Source organism: Nelumbo lutea, chromosome 1, assembly GCF_056320005.1.
Source record: "Nelumbo lutea isolate HS-2025 chromosome 1, American lotus-T2T, whole genome shotgun sequence".
Lineage (NCBI taxonomy): Eukaryota > Viridiplantae > Streptophyta > Magnoliopsida > Proteales > Nelumbonaceae > Nelumbo > Nelumbo lutea.
This window is the reverse complement of record NC_142684.1, coordinates 121,785,970-121,804,140: the sequence shown is the minus strand read 5'-3', so window position 1 is coordinate 121,804,140 and position 18,171 is coordinate 121,785,970. Positions and strand designations below refer to the sequence as shown.

Genomic DNA, 18,171 nt, shown 5'->3' with positions numbered 1-18,171 from the left:
TAAAACAATAGTAAAATGATTAAAAAATATATTAAATATTTAAAAAATATTATTTCATTAATAAAAACATTAAAAATATAAAAATTAAAAAACTAAGTAATTATTTTGTGCAAGAAAAAACCTTAACACCTAGTAACTGATAATATACTCGCGAAGTTATGGTGGCCAGTGATTAACTAATTACCAACAAGAAAACAAATGAATGGAACAAAACAACATGCATACTTGCATAGAACCAAAATCCCATTAAACAAAAAAAAACAACAATAGACCCACCTACTTTTCTACACTATGTTCCAAGCACCCTTTTCATAAAAACAAAAACTGGTGTTAGGTTTAAAACATTGGCGTGTTAACATTTGATTCAGGAAATCTTTTCTTATCAGGGAGCATTGATAGAGTTGTCTGGCGGGGGGACAGATGTCCTAAAGTACACATGTATAAATCCCATGCATGCATGTAACAAATCAAATAACATATCCAATGGAACACCTGTCACAGACTGAATGGAAGTGTATGACAAGTGCAACAATATCCCCACCGATGACTTACACCCATTTTCATAAAACCAAATACACAAGCTCGAGACTCTTAAGGGTACTGACTCACAGCCTGATAATTTTCAACATACAAAGGACATTGTTTAAGACCAGGAAAGTTCAGTATCAAGCAGCAGCCACAGCCTCTGGGGCAGTGGTCACAGTTGCAACCTTAGGGGGTTCAGCAGTACCGGTCTTAGCATCTTTGGCAGGTGTTGGCGTCGGAGGTGGACAAGGCTTCATGTGAGGAGGCGGGTTGTGCTTGAGTTTCACAAGTATCTGGTGCATCCTTGAGTTTCACAACGATAGAAGGTTTCGATCCTTCTTCCCTCTCTTTTTCTCTATCGCCGGTACTTCATGTGGGATGAGCTATGCAATTCCCTCTCCTCTTCTCTTCTTCTCTATGGCCGGTACTTCGGTGGAGCATAGCATCGGAGACCTTTGGTGGAGCAGTGAAGAGCTTGGACAGACGAGAGTTTCAGTGGAAACCTTCAACAGCTTTCAGTGGTGGAGACTTTCAGCAGAGGAGACCTTCACGTACCGGCAAAGGCAAATTTGAATGTGCACAGGGCTCATCCACGAAATAGTGGGGACCGATCACTATAAACAACACCTAAAAAAACAGGATAAGCTGACGGTTTTTTAAATCTCCGGTTCAGACTATTTAAGGCGACAGTTTTTCCTGACTCCGCCCGTATGAGTTTGAAATTTCAAAAACAGAGATGATTTATTTGGTCTAATATGACGGTTATTTGGGTTAATCCGGTCTAAGAAACTCAAGTTAAAAAATCAGTTTCACTATTTCCTTTTTCACCCTTTCTCCATTTCACAAAAGAGGGAGGAGATTTGCCGCCAAGCTGCTTCTCATATTGCCGTCTCCAGGAGACGATAGAGGATCTCTCTCCGATCAAGTTGCAGCCCTAGTCAGTAGTGCAATTCTAGCCCCAAATCAGAACCCCATTAAGCCCTAACAAGTAAAAACACCACTACAAAGTTTACTTTCGGCTAACTACTCTTAGAAGCAACCAAAAATAAACGCTAAAGATGATTTACTGGGGTGGCCAATGTACAAAGTTATTCACGTTCTTTTTGGATTTAAAGCTTCATTTCTTTGTTGCTACTTTGGGGAGTTGAAGGTTTAATGAGTAGAGTGAGATCCAGTCGATGCTTCTTCTTGCTCCAAATCTCAAATAAGCCCTAATCAACTGGTAAGGCTTTTACTTTTCTTGGTTTTTCCCAATTTTTTGTTGCCATTCCTTTTTTTTATGACTTATGATCTTACTTCGGATAGTTGACTTAGTTCTGTGGTCTTGTTCCTTTTGATTTCCTGTTTTGAAATTCAATAGGTTTATTTTGGTGGTTATTGCTTGATGAATTTATCTCTCGTTTAGTTGCTCCCAACTGCCAAAATTATTAACTTACTTTTATTATCTTGATGACTTTTCTTCCCCTTGATTTTTGAGATATTTTCTTGCTAGGCTCTTTGAAGGTCAGCCTTCTTTTGGTATTCAATCTAGTCCGATGGAGGGCAAGAGGGAAAAAAATCCTCGTGATAAATATTCTAAACAGAAATAGAGAAAGCGCCTTCAAACAATTTGAGAAAAGGCCAAAGAATGAAATCACCTGCACGGTCTCTAGAAAGGCCACCTCCATCCACTCAGAAATTGACAGCAAACCACATCAAAAAGGACACCCATCCATAAGGGTTTAATAAGACCTATAGAGAGCAAAGCTCTTGGACTTGCAAAATTATAAGTTTATTCTTAGAATTGGGATTATAAGCTTGGTAGTGTTCTCAAAATCGTTTTTTTTGTCATCATATCAAAGGATTAGGATCCAACCCATCCATGCTAATCCTTCAAATAGCAACATGTGGTAAGTTATGGAAGGCCTAGACCCCATTTGTGGGCCCTACAATTCCCCATAGACATGTCCATGGGCAAGAGATCTTTTGCACAAGAGATCATAATTTATATTTAAAAAGCAACATAGAAGCTTCAAATATGATTTTTGTTAAATTTAACTATTCTTTTGTAAGTTTACCATTTGGACCAAATTATAATATTGAGAGCTAAATTAGCAGAATAGAAGTCTATACTTAATAGGTTGCCTATAATAACCTGTATTCTGATCATTTGAATAAGAACTTCAAATTTCACAATGGCACATTTACGGACTGCTGGACTATTAAATTTTTTTGTAATTTCTTTCATTTGTGCAGAAGAATGCATACAATAATTTCTTTAGTTTCTCTTCATGTTCTATTTTTTATTGGTTCAATTTTGTGGAAGCTCTTGATCTTCAACAAATTACTTGACATGGTCGTTTGAGTTTTTCTCTTATATCTTTTCAAGAATCAGGAATCGAAGAAGAAGATACAATCAACAAAGGCCTTCTTGGTACAAAGACATAGTCTATCTTACAAATAAGATGATGTGCTTTGAACCTAGATATGCTATTATGAACATTAACTTTGTTTAGACTTATGGTTTGTTCAATATGAAGTGCCATGTTTTTTGATATTGTAAGTGGATGGCCGATGGATTAACTTGAGCTAGTTTTGTAGAACAAAGCTTCCTTTTACGTGCTTACGAAGGACAAAGTATTTTAACAAGAAAATATATCTAAAATCCCCTCCCATTTTGTGCTTTGCAGGTCCATAAGACTTGCAATGTATATGCTCTCATGTTTCATTCATGGAAGTGAAAAACAAAAACATTTTGTTTGTAAACCTTTTATTATTTTGTGTATGATTTGTTTTGACCTTTCTTCTTATCTTGTAGGAAAGAAACAATTACTGGAAGATGATGCACAATTATATGGGTTCAAATGCAACATCAGTGGTGATACTTCCTATTTTCATTTTTGAGCCAATGATGAGGTTTGTCCTTCCCTTTTTTTGGAATGAATTCTTGATTTCTTGTATTCTTTCACATCTCTAGTGATATTGACTGCTTGAAACATCACATGTTTCAATAAGGTTTGTAATAGTTAATGGAATATTCCCACTTGCTAGATCAGGCAAATAAATGTGAAGATCCTTACATGCGGCTTGTGTATGATTGTAAGTTGTTTTCTATGATCCTAGATGTTTGTGAGGCACACTAGTATTTTCTGGTATAAAATAGAGCTCTTTTACAAATTGCAGCATATGAAATCATTGAAAAGTAGTACATGGTTAGTGCATGGTTTACTCTTCTGTCAGCTAGTTGTGGTACAACTCTCAGTCATTGCAAAGCAAAGGTTAGTATACTTTCTCTTCCTTGCACATAAACTTCACACACACACACACACACACACACATATATATATATATATATATCGCCTAGAGAGTCTAAGAAATCTTCATCTTAATTTGGGTTGTTGGTTATGGTAAGAAAACTGGTTTTGTTACTCTCTTTTCCAAGTTTATATATGGTATCCATTTATTAAAAAAACATTACGTTATTAAGATTTACCATTGAAAAAAAGAAAAAAGAGGATGCTTCATATTTGGCTTACAACTTTTGCTATGTGTTGTGTAATGATGCCTTTATGCTTATGCCAGTTAGGTACAAGTGAAGAGTGGTCTTACTTGGGTTTGACTGAATTTAGATGTGTTGGGTAAGGGACAGAATTCATATGCATGCATTAGGGTTTGACTGAGCTCTGGTTTCAACCTTTGAGTAGTAGCCAAGCTAGGCTAGATTTGAGAATGGGTAAAAATCAACTTAACAAAGGCATGAACTTCTAGGCCTTTAACATCATTAGGTGGGTCAAATGTCAAGTGAAACATAAACAAACACTTCTATTGCCATTGTTGTTAGGAGCTGCCTAGCTCAGGGTTCGTAGAGTGAACCGAGCTCTTGATGAGAGAGGGAAACTGAAAGGAAAACATAGAGAACAGAGAGAGAGAGTTGTTTGAATGAAATGCTTGTCTTCTTTATTTCTTCCTCAGGTCTTTATAGCCCAGGTAAGTAGTTTGTTACAAGACTCTTACAGTTTGTTGGACTGTTATTCTGTTCTAACAGTTTGCCACTTGGATCTTGTTGACATGGCTTCTCCCTTTTCTTGTAGACTTGGTATGTAGGCTGGCTGTTTCTGTGCATAGTTCTTAATTTGTCGCAGCTCTTGGTCTTAACAATACCCCTCCACCCCCGGTTAAGTTGGACCTTACCCTCAATGTCAATATGGGGGAACTAGTGTTGCAGTTGTATATAGGGTTCCCATGTTGCATCTTCTTCTGGCAGTTGTGACCAAACAACTAAAGCTTCTGGAACAATGTGGGAGCCTTTCTTAACCCGTCTAAAATTCATGATACGCACCGGCTTTGTTTCTAGGTCCATATCACTTGAGAATTTGGAAAGATATGGTTGAGTTATGGCATCTGGTATTAAGCATTTTTTGAGAACCGAGACATGGAAGACTGGATGCACTCTTGAATCTAGTGGGAGATCCAATCTGTATGTAAGAGGTCCAATTTTCTCCATGATCTTGAATGGTCCAAAGTAGCGAGGTGCCAGCTTGTTCCATCGCTGTTTTTGTACAGAAAGCAACTTATAGGGGAGCAATTTCAAGTAAACCATGTCACCCACCTGATAGTGTACTTCTCTATGGTTTTTATCATATGATTGTTTCATCGATTGTTGGGCCCGGAGCAGGTTCTGTTTGAGTTCTTGTAGAATGATGTCTCAATTCAGCAGGTGTTCTTCAAGTGAAGCTACTGTTGTAGAACCCTTCTCATAGGGAATCAGTGTGGGTGGGTCATGACCATATTCATTAGCTGGTCCAAAAGAGCTGAGTCTGTGGGTAACACCATTTTACCTTTATAGTACAACATCAATCCTTGGATAGAATACCCCGGTTTGTCCTCACGTTGTTGCAACAACTGTGCCTTTATTGCTTGGAGATCCTTATTGTTGTCTGCTTCCTCCCACAATTGGTCCCATAGTGCTGTAGTGGGTTGTTGGAACACATGCAATTGGAGTATGCTCTCCACTACATGTTTGGGTTGACGTGGCAGTGCATCAGCAACTCTATTTGTTGCTCCCAGTTTGTATTCAATAGTGTAATCAAAGCCCATTAACTTTGAAACCCAACACTGTTGGTCTGGAGACAGGACCCGTTATTCCAGTAGGAATTTCAGACTTTGGTGATCTGTCTTAATCACAAACTTACGGCCTAGCAGGTAGGAGCGCCAAAGCTGAACTGCCAATATCACTGCCATCAATTCCCGGTTGTAGACTGAAGAATGGTTTTGTGTGGTGGATAATGCCATATTGAAGAAGGCAAGGGGCTGACCATCTTGCATTAGTACTGCTCCTACGCCCAGTCTTGATGCATCGCATTCAACTACAAGAAGGTTTGTTGAAATCCGGTAAAGCTAGAGCTGGTGGGGATGGCACCACTGCTCTTAAGGCTTCAAATGCTACTTGGGCTTTGTTGTTCCAGATGAAAGAGTCTTTCTTAAGAAGGGCTGTCAGTGGTGCTGCAATTATCCCATAGCTTTTAATGAAGCGTCGGTAGTACCCTGTGAGTCCTAGAAATGCCCGGAGTTCCTTGATGTTACATGGCGTTGGCCACTGTTGGATGGTAACTATCTTGTCCGGATCTGCTGAGGCCTTCCCATCTTCCACCGCATGGCCCAAATAGTGTGCACGGGTCTGCCCAAAAGCGCACTTCAATTCTTTGGCATACAACTGATTTTGTGAGAGAATATCTAGAGTAATCTGCAAATCCACTAAATGTTGGGCCCATGTTGGGCTGTACACCAAAATGTCATAAAAAAAGACTAATATGAAACGACGTAAATGTAGCCTAAACAAGTCGTTCATTAAGGCTTGGAAGGTTGTCGGGGCATTGGTGAGGCCAAACAGCATAACCTGGAACTCAGTGGCCATTATGAGTCCGTAAGGCCATTTTTGGAATGTCACCTTCATGGACTCTAATCTGATGGTATCCAGCCCATAAATCCAACTTTGAGAAGATTTGTCAAGACTGTTGGAACAGACCAACAAAAGGCAATTAATCAGTTTTACAAGAGGAGGCCACATCAGCACAACTAACCATCCACTTGTAACAATCAAGATTGTGACACTATAAGTAGTAGAGTAGAAAAGGAATAGGACATTGACTCTTTCAGCATTAAAACTCTCCCCCCCCCCCTCTCCCTCTCCTTCCAAGAATTCAGGAGGTTGGCCCCTTGAAGAGCCCTGAGTTAGGCAGGTTCCTAACAATTTGGTATCAGAGCCAGCATGACCAACACAAGAAACACGTCAGTAGACACCCGAGTGGATTAGATGGAGGTCGTGATCCATCGAATGTCTTCAGATCTCAAAGAAATGAAAGAAGGCTTCACTGCTCTCCTCCTTCAACTGGAGCAGGGGGCAATGAACATTGATAGAGGAAGCAAAGAAGAGCGCAACAATGAAAACAAGGGCGGCAACAAGAATAGCCAAAATCGACTTCCCCATCTTCTCAGGCGGCGACCCAACTCCCTGGATTCTCAGACCCGAAAGGTATTTCGATTACCATGAAACACTGAGGCAAGATAGGGTAGCTCTGGCTTCTGCGCATCTTGAAGGGGAAGCCATCCTCTGGTTTCAATGGTACTGAAGGGGGCACCCTCGTCAAACCTGGGCAGACTTCACAGACACCATGACTGTCCGTTTTGGATCATCTGGGTTCGAAGATCTTGATGAAAATTTGGCAAAGTTGTGGCAGGTGGGATCAATAAAGGAATACCAGATGAAGTTCGAAAGGCTGGCTGTGAGAGTCCAAGGGTGGACGGAGAAGGCGTTGGTGGGAAGCTTCGCCGGCAGCCTAAAAGAAGAACTACGACTAGAAGTGAAAGCGATGCAGCCCACTCCGGTCATCAATGCGGTAGCACTAGCAAGATTAAATGAGGACAAGTTCGGTCGAGCAAGAAAGGTGCAACGACCATGGGGTCCAAGAGCAAGAAGGGAGCAAGAAAGGACAACAACACCAGACAAGGAGGAAGGAGTACTGGGCCCAGGCCCACTGGTTCCTTTCAAACGGTTGACCTGGGCAGAGATGCAAGGCCGTAGAGACAAAGGTCTCTGTTACAATTGCGAAGAGAAATTTGGGTCGGACCATCGCTGCAAGAAACAACAAGCGTTTCTCCTCCAAACAGATGCCGAAGAGGAAGACGACATCACCAATTGCGGAGAATCTAACCTAGGGTGGGAAATACAATCCAATGGCACGCCTGAAATATCCTTACAAGCCCTTACGGGACTTGTGTCCCCTCAAACAATGAGAGTTGCAGGGCTGATTCTAGGACGCCAAGTGTCAATCCTCATAAACAGTGGCAGCTCCCTTAACTTCATAACTCAAGTCTTGGTGGATAAAATGGGACTTCCGGTTCAACCAACAACGGCCTTTACGGTTCATGTGGCCAACGGTAACAGCCTATCTTGCAATAGCATTTGCATGGGCCTACCACTAAGGATTCAGGGTCATTAGTTTGCGGTGAACCTGTATTCTATCTATCTCAGTGGAGAAAACGTGGTGCTAGGCATTCAATGGTTAAGACAGTTAGGACCCGTGGTTTGTGACTGGGCCGGTCTCACCATGGACTTCACATCAGGAAACTCTACAATCCATCTACAAGGGCAAACATGCAAGGGCCCAAGGCCCATCAGTCTTGCAACACTGACAAAGCAAAGAGGAGATCCAAATCAGCCCATATTCATGCACATGGACTCAAATTGGACCAGGCCATCCTTAGCTAACAGCAGCCCAGATGGACCTAGAGACTTCCAAAGCCGCCTACAACAACTCCTTCAGCACTATGGCAACATGTTCAAAGAACCCCAAGGACTGCCACCACGCCGGGAGCATGACCACCGCATCCCCCTCATGCCGGGATCAGCCTCGACCAATGTACGACCTTACCAATACCCTTACTTTCAAAAATCTGAAATCGAGAAGCAAGTTCAAGATATGCTTAAGCAAGGGATAATACAGCTCAGTCACAACCCATTCTCTTCACCGGTACTATTAGTCAAGAAAAAAGATGGGACGTGGCGGTTCTGTATTGCTTACAGAGCCCTTAACAACATCACCATTAAAGACCGATTTTCGATACCAGTCATTGATGAGCTGCTTGATGAACTCAATCAAACCACCATATTATCAAAACTGGATTTACGAGCTGGGTATCATCAAATAAGGGTACATAAGGAGGATGTTCACAAAACAACTTTCAGGACACATGATGGCCACTATGAGTTCTGGGTCATGCCATTTGGGCTGACCAATGCTCCAGCCACAGTTCAAGCATTGGTGAATGACATATTCCGGCCATATTTACATAAGTTCATCCTTGTTTTCTTTGATGACTTATTGGTCTATAGCCCCAATTGGGAGGAATATTTGAACCATCTACAGGTCACCCTTGCAACACTTGAGGCCCACCAGCTGTTCGCTAAAGAGTCCAAGTGCTCCTTTGGACAAAACCAAGTTCACTACTTAGGACATGTTGTAGAAAAGGGGACTGTAGTGGCTGACCCAGATAAAATCTCCAGTATACTGGGCTGGCCGCAACCCAAATGTGTGCAAGAATTGAGGGCCTTCTTGGGCCTGTCCAGGTACTATCGCCGCTTCATCAAAAACTACGGCCTAATAGCTACCCCATTGACCCAATTTCTAAAACAATACGCTTTTAACTGGTCAACCCAGGCCCAACAAGCTTTTGAGCAATTGAAACAAGCAGTTGCGAGCCCTCCAACATTAGCACTGCCCGATTTCACAAAAGATTTCATCATTGAGTGTGATGCCTCCAGTCAAGGCGTTGGGGCTGTTCTCATGCAAGAAGGGCAACCACTAGCCTTTTTTAGCAAGGCCTTAACATCACAAAAGTGGGCCAAATCAATTTATGAACGAGAATTAATAACAATAGTCTTAGCAGTCCAACGTTGGCGATCATCGGTACACGGTTCACAATTCGGACCGATCATCATAGTCTGAAGTTCTTATTGGATCAGTCAGTTCTATCCTCGGAACAGCAACGCTGGATATCCAAGCTACTGGGGTATGACTACAGAATTGAATACAAAGTAGGGGCTGCTAACCGAGTGGCGGATGCCCTCTCACGGCACCCATAGTCATTTCAATACTAGTATCTTCCCCAACTTCTCCACTCTTGGATCTATTGCGAAAAGAAGCTCAATTCCATAAGGAGTTACAGCAGTTGAAGGCCCAAGTATTGGCAAATCCCTCACTGCACCCTGGGTACACAATTAAGAATGATCTACTCTTCTTCAAGGGACGCCTGGAAATCTCGGCAGTCTCTGCTCATCTCAGGAAGCTCCTGGAATTATTCCATGCCTCACCCACAGGTGGCCACTCCGGCATCCTACGAACACAAAAACGCATTGCCACACAATTTCATTGGAAAGGCATGCGTACATCTATCCAGAACTTTATAGCCGGGTGTGCAATATGCCAACAAAACAAGTCAGCCACTACAACACCAGCAGGCCTCTTGCAACCACTCCCAATACCAACCCAAGTCTGAGATGATATATCAATGGATTTAATCACGGGATTGCCCGTTTCTACCGGCAAAACAGTTATCCTTGTGGTAGTAGATAGACTGACGAAATACAGTCATTTCCTACCTCTATCACACCCATTTACAGCAGCCACAGTTGCTGAATTATTCCTCCGGGAAATTATGCGCCTACATGGGCTCCCCAGCTCAATTGTATCAGACAGGGACCCTATCTTTATGAGCCGTTTCTGGGCTGAGCTCTTCCGCCTACACGGGGTTAAACTGTTCAAGTCAACTAGCTACCACCCCCAATCTGATGGACAGACAGAGGCGGTTAACAAGAGTCTCGAAACATATCTGAGATGCTTCGCAGGAGATCAACCAAGACAATGGATGAAGTGGATCCACTAGGACGAATGGTGGTACAACACCACTTTCCATAGCGCCGCGGGGATGACACCCTTCAGAGCTTTATATGGTCGGGACCTACCCCCTCTACTTCCTTATGAAAAAGGAACCACCACAGGAGCAGCCGTTGAAGAACAGCTAACGCAACGAGATGAAGTGCTAAGGGAACTGAGACATCATCTCTTACAGGCACAGCAATGGATGAAGCACACCTATGTTAAACACCACAAGAATGTCCAATATGAAGTAGGTGATTGGGTATTTCTCAAATTACAACCTTTTAAGCAGACTTCAGTTGCAAGCCGACAGTGGAACAAACTCAGCCCGCGCTATTTTGGCCCATTTAAAATCCTGGAGAGAATAGGATCAATGGCCTACAAACTAGACCTTCCAGCAACATCCAAACTGCACCCTGTATTCCATATCTCCTTACTAAAGAAAGGGCCGAAGTTAGGAGTCATTATAAGTACGACCCTTCCCATATTTTCAGAAGAAGGACAAGTGCAGACTGAGCCAGCCCGCATCATTGATTTCAGATGGGTGTGCCGGGGTGGCAGAGTCATACCAGAAGCATTAGTTGTTTGGTCTAACCTTCCGGAAGAGGATGCAACCTAGGAATCCTACTTAGATCTGCAATCAAATTTTCCTACATTAGACCTTGAGGGCAAGGTCGCTCTAAAGGAAGGGGGTATTGTCAAGACTGTTGGAACAGACCAACAGAAGGGGGTATTGTCAAGACTGTTGGAACAGACCAACAGAAGGCAGTTAATCAGTTTTACAAGACGAGGCTACATCAGCACAACTAACCATCCACTTGTAACAACTGCCATCCACATCAGGTTCCTAACAAAATTCTTGCAGTCTTGAGTTCATCCAAGAGGTCATCTATTACAGAAATTGGAAAACGGTCCTTAACTGTAATATTATTAAGTGCCCGATAATCCACACAAAATCGCCACATCCCATCTTTCTTTTTGACAAGAAGAACGGGTGAAGAAAATGGGTTGTGGCTAGGTCGAATAAAATTTGTATCCAACAGTTCTTGAACCTGCTTTTCAATTTCTTGTTTTTGAAAATATGGACAACAATAAGGCCTTACATTGGTAGGAGACGCATCCAACAGTAGTGGGATTCTGTGGTCATGATTCCTTGTTGGAGATAGGTTCGTTGGCTCCTTGAAGACTGCAGCATATTGTTGGAGAATGTTGCAGAGCTATTGTTTGTAATCAGCTTGGGTTGACGTATCCTGGGCCTAGGATAACGTTGGGCCTTTATGATTTGATCCCTAGATAATGAGCTGATTTGGGTTACGTGCTTCTTCTAACATGAATGCCAAGCTTACTGGGCTGGCTCGGCTAGCTGAGTGGCCTTGCAAATGCACTCTAGTTCCTTTTATCATAAAATCCATAGACAAACGGGCCCAATCGCATAGAACAGGCCCAAGTTGCTGCAACCAATGAATTCCAAATACAACGTCAGCCCCGCTTAACTCCAGTGGGTAAAGATCAACCAGAAATTGTTGATTTTGGTTACATAACCCAATGCCTATGCAAATTCCATCGCATTGGAGCGAGGTCCCATTTGCCACATGGACCTTGAATGAGGCTGTGGGCTGAACTGGTAATCCCAATCGTCTGGCTAGCACATTGGTTACAAAGTTTAGAGTGCTACCACTGTCAATCAGGATGTACACTTGGCGGCCCCGAACTAGACCCGTCACCCTCATGGTTTGGGGTGACGAAAACCCCACTAGGGCCTGTAGTTAGATTTCTGGTTGTATGGTTTTCAGCCTAGTGTTCGTCAGTCGACAATCCTTTTTCCAGTTGCTAGTCTTCTTCCTCCTCAATCTGTAATAAAAAAGCTTGTTGAGATTTGCATCTATGGTCGGGGCCAAACTTTTCTTTGCAATTGTAGCAAAGACCTTTGTCTCGGCGACTTTGCATCTCTGCCTACATTAATTTCTTGAATGAAATAACGGGACTCGGGCCTAAGTGGCATGGTGGTTTGCCTAAGATGTTGCTTTATTGAGTCACGTCCCTTCCAGCCTGGATGTCGTAAATGATTTGTTCACCTGCTACCATGGCCGGTTTAGACGTTGGGCTCGAGCTATTTTTTCTTCTTGGGAGCGGACTAGGGCTGCTGCGGCCATTACAGTTTATGGGTGTATTGCCTTGATCTCCAATCGAATTTCTTCCTTGAGTCCTCCCACAAAACCTCTGACCAGAGCCTTCTCCGGCCACCTTGGACTCTTAATGAGAGTCCAAGGGTGCCCTCGGCGATACCACTTAATACCAGAGGATCGTGTCTCCATCCAAATGCATTGCTGCCAATGCCACCCTATCTAGTCTGGACGTTTCATTGTATTCAAAGAATCCTTCTGCCCTGTATATCCACGGGATGGAGTCTCCGCTGGAAGCTCAGTTTGGTGTTCCTTTCCAAAGTGGAGCTGCTTCTTCGGTTACTTCCTTGGCTAACCCGATCCCGGTCAACTTCCCTATCTTCAACCAGCGGGTTCTGTTCCAGTCTTTGCAAAATCTCCGTTAGTGTATCCTTGACACCTCGCATCTTGCCTGAGGCTCGGTGGAGCTCGATTTCCACCTGATCAACTCGTGCCTCCATGGCTGTAGATCGTGCATTAGTCATGCTCGATACCAATATGTTAGGAGCTGCCTAACTCAGGGTTCGTTGAGTGAACCGAGCTCTTGATGAGAGAGGGAAACTAAAGGGAAAATAGAGAGAGAACAGAGAGAGAGTTTTGTTCGAATGAAATGCTTGCCTTCTTTATTTCTTCCTTAGGTCTTTATAGCCCAGGTAAGTAGTTTGTTACAAGATTGTTACAGTTTGTTGGACTGTTATTCTGTTCTAACAGTTTGCCACTTGGATCTTGCTGATGTGGCTTCTCCCTTTTCTTGTAGACTTGGTATGTAGGATGGTTGTTTCTGTGCACAGTTCTTAATTTGTCGCAGCCCTTGGTCTTAACATATTTAGTGAGCCTACATTCTTTCTACGGTCTTTTTCTTGTAGGCTCTCTTGGATAGAATGGAGATTAGAGTCACTGATGTAGCTCTTCTTTCTCTGATAGAAACTTTTTGCTAAGAAGCAAAGGTTTGGTATTTGTAGAAACACATTGAGAATATATACTGCAAGGTTAGCTCAAAGATATGGTTTTACTTTTTATAACAAACTTGGTATGATTTTGGATAATTTGTCACAATGGTGACTAGTTTTTAGTTTGTTGGTATGTAGTCTCCACTTAAATTATCTTGAATTATGAGGTCTTGAGAATCTTGTTTTCTAGCACTTTCTTATTTGTACTATTTCCTTTTTTTTTGTTGACATATATATGCTTCATATGGTATTTCTTGTACAGTGTGATTACTTATGGAATACCTTAAAATTAAGTGAGACTGGTGTAGGATTAGAACTGTGTCAACTAATACTGGTTTTTTTTCCTTAGTCAATGACCTCATTTGAAAATGCATTTTCTACAAGGCATAAATGAGCCCAACCTCTATCAACACTAAATATTTGGGGTGGTTAAAACAAATTAAACTTGCTCAAAATCGAGAACAATCATCCTTTGCATTTCTCTAGACAGCTGAGGCCTTGGAGATGATAAGGAGTTTATTTTTCATGCTAAAAAATAATTTAATAAGCATTTAACTATTGTTCTAATATAAGTGTTTTCAATTCAGCCATGATTAATACCTTTCCATGGATGTTTTATATTGCCTTCTAATTTAATATTTTTTTGGCTTTTTATTTCAGCAAAACTACACAGTTTTGAGTGAGATGTTTCTTCAAATTTCAATGGTAGACCCAAATGCACAAAAAGCAAGCCTGGTGATTTTCAGAAGGCTATAGAGGAGAGATTTTTAGCAAAAAACGGTTGTATGGAAGTGTCTAGAAGGGATACGATGAATACCATGGCTAGACAGTCTCATCTTATCATCATTCTATTCCTAACAAGTTAATAGGCTATTGATTCAAATGATGATAAAAAATACTACTCTTTAGACCAAGCAAGTTGTTTCACATGTTAAGTGATACCCCCCTTTCTTTTTATTAGTTTGGAAGTTACAAGAATCTCAAGCTATGTAAGGTGACCAAAGGGGCTTGTGAAAGAATAAACCCTTTCTTTGTTCAAACTTAGATGATTTTGTTCACTATTTGTATTATATAAACCAAACTCTAATACACTTTAGTTATATTGAGTCTTATTCCTTTTTATTATTTTTTTCCTATCAGCTTATTCCTTCTTATTTCTTACAAAGTGAGAAAGCATATTACGATTATAGTTGCTATGTATTTTGTAATTGATTCAATAACTTCATGTTTTAGGTTGAAGAAGGTACTACCTGCTATTATGAGGACGAATAGCAGGGGTTACATGCTATTTTTATTTTTTTTTAAATTAAAAAAAGAAAAAAAAAACTAAGTCGGTAGTCTAAGAAACCGCCACCTTTGCCAAATTAAAACACCTAAGGCGGTTTATGAGGATGAATATTAGATCTATGGCGGCGGTCACAACTGCCACCTTTATGGAATAATGGTGATGGTTTAATAAATAATAATCTAGGATAAGCCGGCGGTCCTAACCGCCACCTAATTGTATAAAGTAGATGAATATATTACCAATACCGGTGGTCATAGTCGTCATCATAAATAGACCTAAGCCGATGGTTTTGTGAAGGTTTTGATTGTCGCCTTTCATTATCTAGGTTGGTGGTTCTTTGATAAACTGCTAGATTGTAAATGATTGGACCAGAGCCCTAAGGTGGCAATCTTTGTCTTCTAGGCTGGCGCCCATGACCTAGGGTGACACAAACAAAGCTGGCAGTCATATCATTGGCGGTTCATGTCTATGCCAGCGGTTTTGTGACCGCCGGCCTAGGTTGTTTTTCTTGTAGTTATCAAAGACATGGGAGCCAGCAGCTCGCAACCGGAGGTTAGAGGCCATGAGAGTGGCACACAGCTAAGCTTCGACCATGTTTGTTGTAACAAATCCATTGCATATATTTGGATTCAGATAAAAGAATCCTGCATTCCGTGTGGTGTGATTCAAGCCCAAGGAAATAATGTAATGGCCCAACATCTCGTATAGCAAATTCATGTGACATGGAGGATATTAAGGAATCAATGAGAAAGGATTGGAAGTCGGTGATGATGATATCATCGACATTGACCAGAAGCAAAGTAATATCGGTGGGCGTATGACTCACAAATAGAGAAACATTTGCTTTAGATTCAATGAATCCATGAGCAACAAGGAATTCTCAGAAGCGTGTAAGCCATGCACATAAGGTTTGATGAAGCCCATATAAGGAGTGGTGCAGTTTACACATGATTTGGAAAGAGGGATGCTCAAATCCAAGCGATTGGGGCATGTAAACCTCCTTAGAGAGTTATCCCAGGAAGAAAGCATTACTAACGTCCAGTTGGCAGTTGGTGAGTGACCTAAGAAGAAGAAATAGCAATGGAGAGAATCAGTCAAAGTCAAGTCCCTCTTGTTGATGATAACCTTTTGTCACGGGGTTAGTTGTCAAGGTCCCATACAGCACTCAATTGTGTTGAGAAAAGCCTACAAACAAAGCAACAAACAATAAAAGTAACGATGTTGACACACGAATTAGTCAAAAAACACTTTGTATTGCAATTGAAATGACAAATGCAAGAATACAAATTTGTGTCGAGAGAACCTTGTGCTTAACCTTTGCACGGTCTTGGCACCACTCAACTACCTACCTCCCCTCAAAGAATAACTTAAGCTTTGGGGGGGAGTGACAAAAGGATATATCATAAGTGTTAAAAAATCATACTGATAATTACAATAATACCATTGACATTTCCCCATATATAACCCCACCCAAGACAAACAATGATACTCGATTGACATTCTGTAGGCACAACGAATGGAAATTGATGGCATAGTGAAGAGTTCACTTGTGACACTTTGTTGACAAGACCTTTGAAGCACTCTACTGACCTGTCAGCCTTGTGCTTCACCTTGTAGGCCCAGCGACAACTTACAATGTTCTTGCCATCCGGCAGGGGACAAGAGTCAAGTGTGATTTTGTAATAGAGCATTGAATTAGTATGCATTGATAAACGCCAACAGGGACCACGGGCTGCTCGCCCACGGTGGCGACCATAATGTACTTGGGGTTGGGCTGGAAAAATGTTAGATTTGGATCTGTTTTGCATGGAGTGACACGGTGGTGGCGCAGCAGGTGATAGATCCATAGAGGAAATGAGAGAGGAATCAACATTAGTAGTGGGGTAGGCCAATGGGGAGAGCTAGTCATCATCAGTGACTACAACAAAATGAAGCACATTATCCTGTAAAGGAGAGGAAATGCCATCAGTAGACAAATGGGAACTAGATACAAGGGGAGTGCACACTTGTTGGCTCAAAGGCCCACATGGAAATATCATCGACGGTGGACCAAGTAGAGAAGGTGATGAGGCAGACATAGAGGGTTGAGATGCCATTGTAGGGTAAGAGAAGGATTCATCATTGAAAATCACAACGCATGAGATGTAAATCCAACTAGTAGGTACTTGGAGAGAACAGTAACCCTTGTGAGCTGTGAGATAGGCTATACCTAATGAATGTATAAAGATAGGTCCTATAATCAAACTTCACCTTGTTGAGTTGTTGTATGGACGAAGATTAGGGTTACAATCACAACCAAATACATTCAGAGTGGTATAATTGGGGGACACCCAAATAACACCTCAAATGGTGATTGGTGGCCAAGGATGGGAGTTGGCAAACGATTGATTAAATAAACAAACGTGGCAAACACCATTCCAGAATTGCCATTGGCAGGCGTGCATGATCCAGGAGAGAAAGGCACATATCAACTACATGATGATGATGTTGACGCTCCGCTACCCCATTTTGAACGTGCATGTGGGGGCAGATGAAACATAGTGAAAGGCTGAAGAAGGATGAAGATTTCAAGTTTTTTTTAATTAACCACCTTCACCAGTTTGTAAGATCTTAATAGGTCTACCCAGGAGCTTCTCAACCATAGTGCGAAAATGGATAAACAAACTCAATATAATAACGATGTCCATCATCAGTGGAAGAAATCAAGGTCGGGCCCCATAAATCAGAGAACACTAAATCCAAAGGTGTTGCAACGTGAAAGGCTGAAGAAGGATGAAGAAGCCTATGAGATATGCCACATGTGCATGGGTGAATGAAAACTAGAGGTACCCTGATGACTGGCAGGAAGATCGTGCTGCTGAAGAATCACTTGAGTACAGTACGAGATTGAGGATGTCCATGTCATATGGGCCAACCATCAACAAATGTCCAAACACCCATCATGGCCACAAGTCGTTTATTAGAAGTGCTACCAGAAAGAGAGAGGTGATATAAGCTGCCCTTAATCGGCCTAGAGAGAAGTGTGGTCCTTCGTTCCTTGTCCTTCATAACAAAACCAAATGCATCAAATTCAAAAACAACATCATTATCATCACACAATTAACAAACAGAAAGCAAGATCTTTGTAATCTCTCAAACACGTAGAATATCATTCAAAAGATGAGTACGATTAAATGCTTGTAGAGTAGAATTTCCTATGTGATCGATGGCCAAACCTATACCATTACAGATTGCAATTTTTTCAAAGCCATTCTATTCAGACCAAAGTGAGAGATTGCCCAGATCTGCTATTAGGTGATTGGTGGCACCAGTGTCAGGGTACCATTCTGCAT

At 41.7% G+C, this 18,171-nt stretch overlaps 1 long non-coding RNA gene across 5 annotated transcripts; it reads left to right on the top strand.

The window, feature by feature from the left end:
• The first annotated feature begins 593 nt into the window (after window positions 1–593).
• Window positions 594–14,676, top strand: LOC148877208 (uncharacterized). 5 transcript variants are annotated; one of them, XR_016112535.1, is made up of 5 exons: window positions 594–1,747; window positions 3,323–3,420; window positions 3,520–3,603; window positions 3,688–3,782; window positions 14,212–14,676. It is a non-coding gene; the product is annotated as an uncharacterized LOC148877208 (long non-coding RNA). The 5 variants fall into 5 exon arrangements; XR_016112532.1 differs by having other exon boundaries at window positions 625–1,747; window positions 3,561–3,603; XR_016112543.1 differs by having other exon boundaries at window positions 633–1,747; window positions 3,556–3,603.
• Window positions 14,677–18,171: the final 3,495 nt, after the last annotated feature.